Below are 7,573 nucleotides of genomic sequence, written 5' to 3'. Positions count from 1 at the left end.
AAATCGCAGCAAATAGAAGGGAGCATTAACTGTAGATGTCAATGATTATAGAAGACAAAAGCAGGGGCTTTGAAATATAAGGGAAGATATAAAACCCAACAACCACCCAAAAATTATAAACCGTATATATCGATGCATATAGCAATATAAAGACACGGAAGAACTAAAAACACTATAAAACCGAGAGTATAGTAGAAGTAAATAGATTCTTCCGGAGGTAGATGAAAAAGAAGAACGACAGATATGAAAGTGAGGAGTATATCGAGAATCAGTACTGGATGAAGCATATTGACAAATACTTTAAAATATGAGTTGAGGGAGAAAGAATAGAAGGTGTGAGTTGTAAGGAAACGAAGGAGGTAGATTTATAGTGAAATACCCGACAGAGAAATCAAGATGGATTATCGTATTAATTCGAAGAGAATCATAATCTCCTTAATCACCGAAGCATCAAATCCAACATAGATTACAAAGATTTTCTTTAAATTCGGAGATCAATTGTGATGACGTCAAAAGATATGACGAATCACTATAATCTTATTTCCTTCATTTACGATAACTTCCCTCATACGCTTCGAGTAATCGAATTATTTTATCCATACTTCTTAGACATGATAAAACTTCATAATCGTCATAATAACATTCTCATTGTTAGCCATAACGACCTCTATCAAATTTCGGGGACGAAATTTCTTTAACGGGTAGGTACTGTGACGACCCGGAAATTTCCGACTAAATTTAAACTTTATCTTTATATTATTCTGACACGATAAGCAATGTTTGTTAAGTTAAATCTCAAGGATTTTAAACTATTTTTATACATTCATTTAAACCTCGACCAAATTCCAATGATTCACGAACCATTAAATTAACATATATGAATATGTATGTATATGTGTATATGTTATAAATTGAAAATGTTAACAAAGTATTTAAATGTATAATGCTTTATATGAATGTATTTGTTTCAATATGATTATCGACAAAATTAAAAAAATATATATTAAATGATTGAATTATCAGAAACATTGAATTATGATTACAAGTCTCTGTTGAGAGGTCTACTATGATTTGAGAAAATCTATTCCTCTTAACGATATTCGGAATAATTTGTAAAGCTATTTATAAATAAAACTAAAAAGTGTCATTTACGAAAGTTAGACAAAAGCTAGTGGAGAATTGGTTTCCATAATATTCTATTAATCTATTTTCAAACGTACAAAAACGTTTTCAGTTTAAAAAGAACTTTATTATTAAAACGTATATAACTTTTATAAATATCTAGAATCACTTTTGACAACTCATTACTTAACCAGTATAATAAATATAATGATATTTATATTTTATTTCATTAAATATATATAACGATTTAAATTAATATTATATATATTTATACGCGTATTATACATACATAGTTTTTATACTTTTACTATACTTTAACTTTACCTTTACTTTACTTTTACTTTACTTTAACTTTAATAATTCACTTTAATAATTCATACTTTAATAATTCACTTTAATAATTCATACTTTAATAATTCACTTTAATAATTCATACTTTAATAATTCATACTTTAATAATTCACTTTAATAATTCATACTTTAATAATTCAAAAATCTATTATAAATAGAATTCAATAGGTTTCATTATTTCATAGAAACTTGAAAATATATTTCTCTAAACTCTCTCAATCGATTTACACATATATATATATATATATATATATATATATATATATATATATATATATATATATATATATATATATATATATATATATATATTTGCTCTGTATTATTTCTAGATATTATTAGTATACATAAAATATTACGACGGAGTGATGTCCGAGTGATTTCAAAATAGTTTTTTTAATGAGTCGAAGCTAAGGAAATTATGGGTTATAGCTTTGGAGGTGATGGGTATGGTTCATGGGTATGCTCGTGAGGCCAATCTAGTGTTTATCATCTCCGTTACGTCTACGTACTTTCCTGCAATATTGAATCTCAATATTGATACGTGAGCACTCATAACTTAACTTTTATATATCAATAGTGTATCCCTGACTAGTGCTCGAGTATATAGGATTATGCATGCTTGTACATTCGATATTGTCCTTAGATAGGTTTGTTGAATCCTGAATTAGATACATATGCTACTGAGATAGGGTATATGATATGCATGTCATTGGAAAGCTAGCGAAAAATTAAGAACTTTTCATTTAGATATCAAATGGTTTCGATGAACGGATTTGAAGTTATAGTCAACTGAATTTTAGTATTATTGTTAAAATGATTATTATTACTATCGTCGTTATTATTTTAATAGAAATATCATTGTTATTATAAAATATCATTATTACTATTATGTTAGTATTATCATTTTATCATAATAACATTTTTAGTAAATATAAATATTGTTATTTTTTTATAGAATAATAATAATTATTATTACAAAATAATACAACTTTTACTTATTATTATTATGATCAATATTATTTTATCAAATAAATAGGGGATACAAAGATATTTTTCACCACGCGTAATATAATTACATTAATAATACTTACCACTATAGTTTTACGATATTAAGTGAACTTTATAAATTTTACTACTTTAGATATATAAAAGTATATTTTATCATATATAAATGTTAATATAAATTTTTATTAATAAATGACTTTTATTATTATAAAATCTAATAAATATATTTAAATATATAAAACGACTATAGTTAAGTTATATAATAAACACGTATAAATTTTAGAAGTCATTTTGGGTCAAGTTGACTTTTGTTGACTTTTGCATATTAGTCTCGAGCATTAGGATTGTGGTACACTATGACTTGACCAAAAATTGTTAGACAAATATTGACCAACATATAAATATATATAATTAATATAGGTTCATGAATCCGAGGCCAACCTTGCACTTGTTAAATGACGTTATATGTATTTTTACTACGAAATACAGTATGGTGAGTTTCATTTGCTCCCTTTTATATATATTTTTGGGACTGAGAATACATGCGCTGTTTTTATAAATGTTTTACGAAATAGACACAAGTACTAAAACTAATTCTACGTGGGTTTAAACCAGAAATATACCCTTAGCTTGGTAACATTAAACTACTTGTCTATGTACGGTAGGCGCGAATCCTAAAGATAGATCTATTGGGCCTGACAAACCCCATCCTGACTATGGGATGCTTTAGTACTTCGAGGTTATTTTAAACACACCTGATCTGGTGTACTTCAGAGGGTAAAACATGAACGTTAAGGCTTGTTACCGGGTGCCTACAACTTATAGAATACTTTTATACACTTGCGAGTGTACATATATTTATAAACGGAAATCTTGTGGTCTATTAATATATTGAAATGATTGTTCTGATAAACCTATGAACTCACCAACCTTTTGGTTGACACTTTAAAGCATGTTTATTCTCAGGTATTAAAGAAATCTTCCGCTGTGCATTAGCTCATTTTAAGGATATTACTTGGAGTCATTCATGGCATATTTTGAAAGACGTTGCATTCGAGTCATTGAGTTCATCAAGATTATTATTATGTCAATTATAGTTGGATGTATTATGAAATTGTGTGCATGAAGTCAACTTTCGTTGTAAAGAAAGTTTGTCTTTTAAAAACGAATGCAATGTTTGTAAAATGTATCATATAGAGGTCAAATACCTCGCGATGTAATCAACTATTGTGAATCGTTTATAATGTATATGAACGGGTCCTTTCATATGTTTTATATACAAAATATTTATTTGTTTAAAATGATAGTTTTTGCTATTAATTATTTACTAGGAATAACAATAATACTAATAATAACTTTATAAAAAAAATATGATAATTTTAATAATAATGATATTGTTAATATTGATATTTTTTATCTAATTATAAGATTAACAATACTAATAGTTACAAAAGTGATATCAATATTAATATTAATCATAATCATAATCATATTAATAATACAAAGTGACAAAATTTTTAATAATCTTATTTATAAAAATATTAATGATAATTAATGTTTCTAATACTTATAAATATAATTAATATTTGTAATGATAATAACTAATAATAATAACAATACTAATAACAATAATAATAATAATCATAGTCATAATAATAATACATATAATGATATTGATATTAGTAGTAACAATAATCATGATAGTAATCATAGTTGTAACTAAGGTTATGATTATAATAATAATAAAGGGCAACTAATACTTGTATTAGTAATAATAGTAATAATAATAACTAATGTTAGTAATATCTAATAATACTTCTATTAATAATACTTATAAATCTAGAACTTAATGATAATAATAATAATGATAATAATAATAATGTTCATAACCATTAATAACAACAACAATAATAATAATAATAATAGTTTTTGATATAGGAACTACCTTTAGAAAAGAAAAAAATGCACCCAAGTAAGGATTGAACCCAAGACTTCTCGAATCCCGACATCATAACCCAACCATTGATCCATGTTTGTTTTTCTGTTTTATAACCCAAGTGATGGAATTATAACCCGATCGAATTCCCTCTCATCTTTTTCAAATAAACAATTCGCCAGAGAACTTCAAAACAATAAAAACTAATGAATTCAGCATTTTTTTAGATTCTAAAAAAAATAACAAAAATAACAAAATTCTTATTATTTGGAATCAAGAAAAGAAAAAAAATAAAAAAAAAACAGCAGCCTGCTCGACGGTAACAAAAAATAAATAATAGAATTCAATTTTTACAACGGAACTAGTTTTGGACAATTTTTATAACATGAAATTGGTTCTATATTAATTATATAAACTTCCCAAATCATTAATTCGACTTGAATTTCAACAGATGGCTCAAATTTAATCAATGAACCATGTTTGACTTTTTATTGCAAAATCTTTGACTCTCAAATTCGTAATCGATACAATGAATTGAGAATTGAAACTTTGCAAATAGTTTCAGTAAAAGATTCTTAACACAATTGCATTATTACTTTTTGAAGATTTATTCAGGTATGATCAATGGCTTTTTCACTTATCAAGAACATAGACTAGAAATCAAAACTCGAAATTTAGTTCGTTTTAAATAAAATTTATAACATGAAATATATTCTAAATCATTCCTAAAAGCTTTTTGAATCCTCAATTGGTCCAGAAACAATAAACGAAATTCGAATTTTAAAATGAGCAAATCAGTTGACTTTTTGTAAATAACCTTTGACTTCGAATTTCAGAATAATTAGAATAAATTGCAAACTGGAAACTTACAAATAGTTTATATATATGATTCCTAATGCTTCTGCATCATTAGTTTGTGAGGATTACCTTGAATTCGCGTTATATCAATATGAGTTCATTAACAGAGGTATGGTTCTTTTTATGTAAAATTTTATGTTTTAATCTTCATGAATCGAATTCTGTAATATTTATGAGAGAAATGTAATAATGGAAGTGAATTATTCACGGGTAGTTTTGTAGGATATCATTGATCGACAAGGAAATCGAATCAGATAGAGAAAGCAAACACAGATAAAGGACAGATAATGATATAAGCAATTAAATAATACACGTAATAGATATATCAGATTATATCTGTATTTTATATTTTATTTATTTGCCTTATATATATAAATCTTAATATTTAATAAATATGTTAATAATATTATTATTTTTAATATTATAAATACTGATCATACAATAATATTAATAACATAAAGATAACAATAGTACATCATTAATAATAATAACAGAAAGAAAGTAATAATAATAATAAGTCACCATAATAATAATTTTAATGAAATTTATAATAATTATAATAGTAATATTAATTATATTGATATTAATAATTATAACAATAATATTAATATCCATACAATAGATTAAATGCTTCAAATTTATAATATTAATAATACTGATATTAATACTGATGTCAATATTTGTAGTTTAATGAAAATATTAATCTAATAACTATATCGTAACTTGTAATTACATATATTAATATTACAATTTATTAGTTATGTATTTTTATATAATATATAGTAACATACATTTAATATTTAATATATATGTATATATATATATATATATATATATATATATATATATATATATATATATATATATATATATATATATATATATATATATATATATATATATATATATATATATATATATATATATATATATATATATATATATATATCTAGATACTTCAACTACTACATGTTTAATTATGTTTTAAATATATTGTAAATAGATATATTAATTACATGTATTGAACAAATAACCTAGAGTATACATTAAATACTTTGTTAACGTTGACAAGATTATATTCGAAATCAATATATTATATATATTTAAAAAAATTTAGTTGTTTTAAGTTATCTTTTAAAAAAAATAGTTCATTAAAATATCTAATTTATTATATATAGTTATTTACATAAATAATCATTTATATATATACATTTATGTTTTAATTCAAAGGTTCGTGAATTGTCTGTAATAGTCATAGTCAAATGAATATATGAAACAGTTCAAAATATTTGTGACTCAACATTACAGACTTTGCTTATCGTATCGAAATCATATAAAGATTAAGTTTAAATTTAGTCAAAAATTTCCGGGTCGTCACAGTACCTACCCGTTAAAGAAATTTTGTCCCGAACTTTGAGTGAGGTGGTCATGGCTAACAATAGGAATGTTTTCATGACGGATATGAGTTGATAAATAGAATTTTATCATTATTGAGTAATACAAATAAAATAATTCGATTATTCGAAGAGTACGAGTGATGCTATCACGAAATAGTGCAATAAGTAAGACAAATTTCAATCATAACTTTTGACTAGTCATGGTTGAATTTAGAAAATAAGGCGCGTCTTAACTTTTGACGTTGCCTTGGTTGAATTCCGAAATTCAAGGGATTTAAAGGAAAATCGTTGAGATCTGAAATATTTGATTCTTCGGCGAGTAAAGAAATCAAGATCTTTATAATTAAATGCGGTAATCTGCCTCGATTACTCTGTCTGATATTTCAATTATAAATTAAACTCTTCCATTGCATTATTCTCACCATTTCTATACTTTCTTTCTCAGTTTCATACACCCAAAAGATTGTGAAAATGCTTAATCCAGTTCTGATCCTTGTCTTCATCCTTACTATCGCAACAATTATTCTCCTTTTCCAACTTCCACCAGAGGAATCTGCTTTCTTCTACTTCGCCCTTGGGGTTATAGTGTTTTTAATTCTCCCGTGTCTTTATGTTACGATAACCATTGATATACACGGTTTGTAATTTATGTGTTGTTATCGGGCTTTATATTCTCTCTTATATTTCGAAGCTCTATGCTTTTGTTTTCTCTTCTTGACTTCAAATCAAGCGAATAATGGTCCAGAATTTGTAAGTATGAAATTTTCAATGATCATAATATACTAAGCAGAAGAATTGTAATAGCATGATTTGATTGGTTAAAATACCAAAATTACAGAAGATAGAACTATCAAGAATATATTTTTCTTGATATGTTCGGAGGTTAAGTAGAATGAAAGAG

Source organism: Rutidosis leptorrhynchoides, chromosome 9, assembly GCF_046630445.1.
Source record: "Rutidosis leptorrhynchoides isolate AG116_Rl617_1_P2 chromosome 9, CSIRO_AGI_Rlap_v1, whole genome shotgun sequence".
Classification (NCBI taxonomy): Eukaryota; Viridiplantae; Streptophyta; class Magnoliopsida; order Asterales; family Asteraceae; genus Rutidosis; species Rutidosis leptorrhynchoides.
Note: the sequence above shows the minus strand (reverse complement) of the source record.